Raw genomic sequence first — 7,181 nt, 5'->3', positions numbered from 1 at the left:
TGGAAGGCTAAATGTAGAATATACAGCAACCATAACAAGTTTTTCATGAGTCTAAAACTCTTCTAAAATTAAGTTAACTTAAAATAATTAGCTTCAGGAGATGATAAGGAAACAATTCACTATCTTAGACACTGATAAATATGGGAATCTGTGCATTTCTCCCATCATGATAGACATACTGCACCCTCAGTGATTTTGATTGCTTTATGATGTACTAACTTGGCTTGATGTGAATTTCATTTCCCAGAATTTCCTTTTTTGTATGTTTTTGTTTAGATAATTTAAGACCCTGCAATGGGAGGCCTTTAGTGTCTCCCATGGCACCAAACAGCTGAGTCTTCCTGGAATCAGGCTGTTTGAGAATCCAGCCCAAAGCATGCAGTAAATAAATGTCCATCCTTCTGTCAATCAAGAGACTGATATTTAACAAACTAGTACCATAGGGAAACTGAAAGAAACCTCTGGAGAGAGATAATGAGCAAGACAGAAGATAGTCTTTTATAATCTAAGTTATGAAACGACATTTTATCATTTTTGCATGTTCTGCTGTCTGCAGGAGTCACTGGGTCCTGCTCACATTCCAGAGGAGGTGTTCACAAAAATTGTGGGAACACCAGCAGATAGAGATCACTGGGAAACATTCAGGAAGCTGCCTACCTACTGGTTTGCTTTCTGGCCTCCGTTGAGTCACATCCTTCCCACATAGAAAACACACTTCAGCCTTCCCAGAGCTCCCAGAATCTCATCCATTCGCACCATAAGCTCAAAAGCTAGAATATATCATGCTCCACATCAAGTTTGTCTGAGTGGGGTTCCTCGGCTGTAACAACTATATTTTCCTTGTTTAAAAATTAAAGATGCTTAATTTCCAAATCTAAAACTTGAAAAACATTTTTGACTTTAAGGTAAACAGCTCATCTGTCATTATCAAATCTCACACTATCCATCATACATATTTTCCAAAGTGCATATTTAAATACTAATGAGGAGAAATTTTTGGAGAATTTAATTAACAATTGATGGGTCCATTGGTTAATTTTGACAAATGTCTTTATTAAATGTTAATGAGAATCCAAAAGACTGACAACAATTTGTAAGGTTAGTTGGTAGATCAAGATTCAGATACTTGATTAATCTTAATTCATTCCTGTCCTATTTTTGTGTATAAAAATGACATCTGTGACATTTTTCAAATATTGTCAAGTAAAAAAGAGAAAATTTACCATGCCCCCTACAGTAGTTGAAACTCTTCTATTTATAAATGACAGAAGCTCACTTCAAAATAGCATAAGCTTAAAAGGAACAAGTAATTTACTGGTTTGTGTACCTGAGAAATGTAAGATTGGACCAAAATTGAGGTACAGATAGTACCTCAAATTATACCAAACTGTGACAAATCTCTTGTGTCCCTTTTCCTCCAGCTCTCAAAACCACTTCTCTGAGAGAATTTGCAAACATTTCTACCTGGGCACTCATCAACCCATCAAATGGCCAGAGAGCAGAAACAGCACTCCTCTTTTTGAGATTCAATATATAAAACTTTAGAAAAGACTTCTGATTTGTCTACCACAGATCACTAATCTGTTGAGCTGATTCTTGATCAAGATGCAAGTACTTTCATTACAAACTCACAAGAACTGGAGTCAGAGAGGGTTCAACCCCCTACAGAAAAATGTGTGAAGGGGCAAGGGCGCCTATGGAGGGTTTTTCTAGAGGAGAAAGAAATTGCTGGACCACCCAAAACAAGAGTTTTCTTATACTATCTTAATTTTAAATATAAATCTATTTTTATGTGAGTTATCTAAGTTCATCTAAAAGTTTTAAACATAACGACATTCCAATTCAAGCTGCTCTACTACACCAAAATTTTCCTACTTTTGAAAATTAATAATTTTCATAAACATTTATATCCATTTTACATTTAAACTTTCAATTTGTGATATTTCTATCTTGGTTACAAGAATAATTACATGTATAGGTTTTTATCTGAGCAAAGCTGTATGTTAATTATTCTGAGTATGTTGCCACAGTAGATAAATGTTAAAATAGTTTTTTAGATATTAATCAAATTTAAGATCTTTAGACATGGGGAAATAGCTTAGTGGTAAAGCACTTGTATAGCAAATGTAAGACTCTGGGTTTAATCCCCAGGACTGCAAAAAAAAAAAAAACCTTTAAAATAACTCTTGGAATGAAAACATAGTATATGCAAATACAGCATGTTCATGAAAGCCCCTATAAAAAAGTGATAATACTGACTCATATTTAATTATATTTTATTTTAAAATGAAAAAACACAAAAATTAAAGAGAAAAAAGCAAATAATTAGTTATATTAAGGAGAACTCGCTTATAAGTACCACCTACATAAAATAGAATTTTGTGAGCCACCTAGAAGCCCCTCCATGTAGCCTATTATAACACGTTCCACATTTCCTAAATTTACCTAATATTCTGAAATTTATAACAATCACTTTCTTGTTACTATTATTTTATTATCATTATTTTATCAACTAAAAGTACGTCCCTGAACACTGGTTTAATCTTGCCTCCTTTTTAAACATTTGTCTTTTTAATTCTCTTCTAAATCTATAAATTCCTTCTTGATTCTTTTCTTTTCCTTATGATTTATGTTAAAAAAAAAACAGTAAATTTGAGCAGTAGAATACCTAGCAGATTAGCAGATTCCCTTAGCCACAGTTAACTTTTTTCCAGCCTATTCCTTCAGTTCTCCCAATGATTGTATGAGTTGCTAATAATCTTGAATAAATCCTTTTCTGTACACAATAACCAAAGTGGGTCCAAAGTGCTTTTCAATTAAAAACTCTGATCATAAGATGTGAAAAATTTTTTTTTAAAATTTCAAGATTATTTTTCTATATATACTGCTATATAGTGGGATAAAGAAAGTTATCTTTAAAATGTTCATTGAAATTTTATTAAAAATAAAATTATATCATACAGTATCACAGCTTAGTTCTTCAACATTATGTGAACATCAAGATAACAGTCTTTCTAAAAGATCTTACTTAGAGGCTTGTATGGAGCTCTCTGTCAAATAGGACTCTTATAGGAGAATGTGCTCAGATAGAGATGAAAATCTCCACCCAGAGGAACATGTATGAGAGAGTGTCACAAAATTTAGCTTTGCATTATTTCTCACAAAACCCAAATTAGCTATAGAGCTTGAAAAGCAAATACAGGTTAGACAATCATGAGCATAAATATTGTACATGATACCATGAAAAGCTAAAAGTAATCATATGTCTGTATGTTCATTTTGAAATTGTCATATAGTTCAAATAAGACAGAAGACAAAAGACAAAACATAGATAATGCCCTCAACAATCATCAAAATGTGTGTGAAGTTACTTTAACTGTAAGTATTATTATATTTAATGTCATAAAGAGTAATAAAAATGCAGAAGTATTACTTGAACAGAACAAGAAATGACAAAGCAAAACATCTTCATTCTACTCAAATACTTTTATTGAGTACTCTTATTCTCCAGATAGGTACAAAAGAAAAAAGCTGGAAAAAACTAGATAATAATTTAATAAACTTAGCACACATTTTGTATATATTCCATTTAACCAGGCAAGGGTCCAGAAATGTAATTAATGCTTTGGTCAAAACATCTTTGGCATTACCCAGAGTGGTAGAAATCTCTTGAGGAACATTGCCTAATAGAACAGTAAGAAAATACTGTCAAGATATATAATAAAGAATAGGAATGTGTAGGTTATAATATCATAATGACAGATACTATTAGACATAATGCTCAAGAATCTATACATTTACACATACAAAGTAAATAGTGACCTATTCTAAACTACCTAGCTTAAAAAAAAAAAACACTGTCTGTATTCCAAGCATTTGCTTTGCTGATTGTGTTTTACTACAAACTGGATTCATGTATACTCCAATCAATGTTGTTAGAGCGCTGAAAGAGAGCAGCCTATAGCAGATAAGACATGTGTGTAGCAAGCACTATGCTGAGTACAGCAACCCCATGTTTATTTCAGATGTTCCTATCTAATCATGGTACTCATTCCACTTTTCTTTTCTTTTTGTACTGGGATTGAACCCAGTGATGTTTGATCAGTGAGGCACATCCTCAGCCTTTTTTAATATTTTTTATGTGGAGACAAGGTCTCACTAAGTTACTTATGGCCTCATTAAAATTGCTGGCTTAGAACTGGCAATCCTTCTGCCTTATTCTCCCAAGATGCTGGAATTATAGACGTGCACCAACATGCCCAGCAGAGCTCATTTTTAAGGACCTTGGCAAAGATTCAAAATCTATTTTGGTACCAATACCATGCCATTATTGTTACTATACCTTTGTAGCATAGTTTAAAGTCTGGTATTGTGATGCCTCCTGCTTCACTCTTCTTGCTAAGGATTGCTTTGGCTATACTGGGTCTCTTATTTTTCCAAATGAAGTTCATGATTGCTTTTTCTATTTCTATAAGGAATGATGTTGAGATTTTAATTGTAAAATCACATTGGATCTGTATAATGCTTTGGATAGTATTACCATTTTGATAATTTCAATTTTGCCTATCCAAGAGCATAGAAGATCTTTTCATCTTCTAAGCATTCTTCAGTTTCTTTCTTTAGTGTTCTGTAGTTTTCATTGTAGAGGCATTTCACCTCTTTTGTTAAATTGATTCCCAAGTGTTGTGGGTTTTTAATTTTTTTTTAATTTTAGGCTAATATGCATGGGGTAGTTATCCTAATTTCTCTTTCAGAGGATTCATCACTGATGTATAGAAATACATTTGATTTATGGGTATTGATTTTATATTCTGCTACTTTGCTGAATTCATTTATTTATTCTAGAAGTTTTCTGGTAGAGTTCTTTGGATCCTGTAAGTATAGAGTCATGTCATCAGCAAATAATGATAGTTTGAGTTTTTCTTTTTTTCTATTCATATCCCTTTAATTTCTTTCATCTGTCTAATTGCTCTGGTTAGAGTTTCAAGGACTATGTTGAATAGAAGTGGTGAAAGAAGGCATCCCTGTCTTCTTCCAGATTTTAGAAGGTGTGCTTCCAATTTTTCTCCATTTAGAATGATGTTGGCCTTGGGTTTAGCATAGATAGCTCTTACAATGTTGAGTTATGTTCCTACTATCCCTAGTTTTTCTAGTGTCCTGAATATGAAAGGGTGCTGTATATTTTGTCAAATGCTTACTCTACATCAATTGATATATTCATATGATTCTAATCGTTAAGTCTATTGATTTGATGAATTACATTTATTGATTTTCATATGTTGAAACAACCGTGCCTCCCTGGGATGAATCCCACTTGATCATGATGCACTATTTTTTAAAATATGTTTTTGTGTATGATTTGCCAGAGTTTTATTAAGAATTTTTGCTTCTATGTTCATCAGGGATATTGGTCTGAAATTTTCTTTCCTTGATGTGTCTGGTGTGGGTATCAGTATGACACTAGCTTCATAGAATGAGTTTGGAAGGGTTTCTTCCTTTTCTATTTCATGGAATAATTTCAGAAGTATTGGTATTGATGTTTTCTTTGTAGGTCTTGTGGAACTCAGCTGTGAATCCACCTGGTCTTAGACTTTGCTTGGTTGGTAGTCAATTGATGGCATCTTCTATTTCCTTGCTTGAAATTGATGTTTAAATTGTGTATGACCTCTTGACTCAGTTTGGGCTGATCATATGCATCTAGAAATTTGTCAGTTTCTTCAAGATTTTCTATTTTACTGGAGTATAAATTTTCAAAATACTTTCTAATTGCCTTCTGTATTTCAATAGTGTCTGTCCTGATATTTCCTTTTTCATCATTAATTTTAATAATTTGAGTTGTAGTCTAATGGTACAGAATAGAAGACACCAAGAAAAACCCACTTTTTAATACAGTTATCTCTTACTAGACATAGGCACCAAAAACATGCATTGGTGAAAAGATAACCTCTTCAACAAATGGCGCTGGAAAACTGGAAATCCATATGCAGCAAAATGAAACTAAACCCCTATCTCTCACCATGCACAAAACTGAATTCAAACTGGGTCAAACACCTAGGAATTAGACCACAGACCCTACACCTAATAGAAGAAAAAGTGGCCCAAATCTCTGTCATGTCAGATTAAGCCCCAACTTCCTTAACAAGACTCCGAAAGCCCAAGGAAAAAAATCAAGAATCAATAAATGGTATGGATTCAAAATAAAAGGCTTCTTCTCAGCAAAATAAATAATCAATGAGGTGTAGAGACAGCCTACATTTTGGGAGCAAATTTTCACCACACACAAGTCAGATAAAGCACTAACCTCCAAGATATATTAAGAACTCAAAAAACTTACCACCACAAAAACAAACACCCAATCAATAAATGGGCTAAGGATCTGTACAGCACATCTTTAAAAATATATATGATCAATGTTCAACATCTCTAGTAATTACAGAAATGCAAATCAAAACTAAGATTTCATCTCACAACAGTCAGAATGGCAGTTATCAAGAATACAAACAACAATAATTGTTGGCAAGGATGTGGGGGAAAAGGTACAAATTGGTGCAACCGATCTGAAAAGCAGTATGGAGATTCCTTAGAAAACTTGGAATGGAACCACCATTTGACCCAGCTATCCCACTCCTCAGTTTATACACAAAGGACTTAAAATCAGTGTACTATAGTAATACAGCCACATTAATGTTTATAGCAGCTCAACTCACAATAGCTAAACTATGGAACCAACCTAGGTGTCCTTCAACAGATGAATGGATAACGAAACCTAGGTGTCCTTCAACAGATGGATGGATAATGAAACTGTGGCACATATACACAATGGAATATTACTCAGCATTAAAAGAGAATAAAATTATGGCACTTGCAGGTAAACGGATGAAGTTGGAGAATATCATGCTAAGCGAAGTAAACCAATCCCCCAAAAACCAAAGGCCAAATGCTGTCTCTGATAAGTGGATGCTGATCCATAATTGGGGGGGAATGGAGCATAATTGACTGGGCAAAAGGGAAGAAGAGGAGGAGAAGGGGCATGGGGGCAAAAAAGATGGTGGTATGAGTTGGGCATCATTACCCTAGGTACATGTGTGACTGTACATATGGTGCAATCCTACAATATGTAGGACCAGAGAAATGAATAGTTGTGCTTCAATTATGTACAATGAATCAAAAATGCATTCTGC

This window comes from Marmota marmota, unplaced genomic scaffold, assembly GCF_001458135.2.
Source record: "Marmota marmota marmota unplaced genomic scaffold, marMar, whole genome shotgun sequence".
NCBI lineage: Eukaryota > Metazoa > Chordata > Mammalia > Rodentia > Sciuridae > Marmota > Marmota marmota.
Note: the sequence above shows the minus strand (reverse complement) of the source record.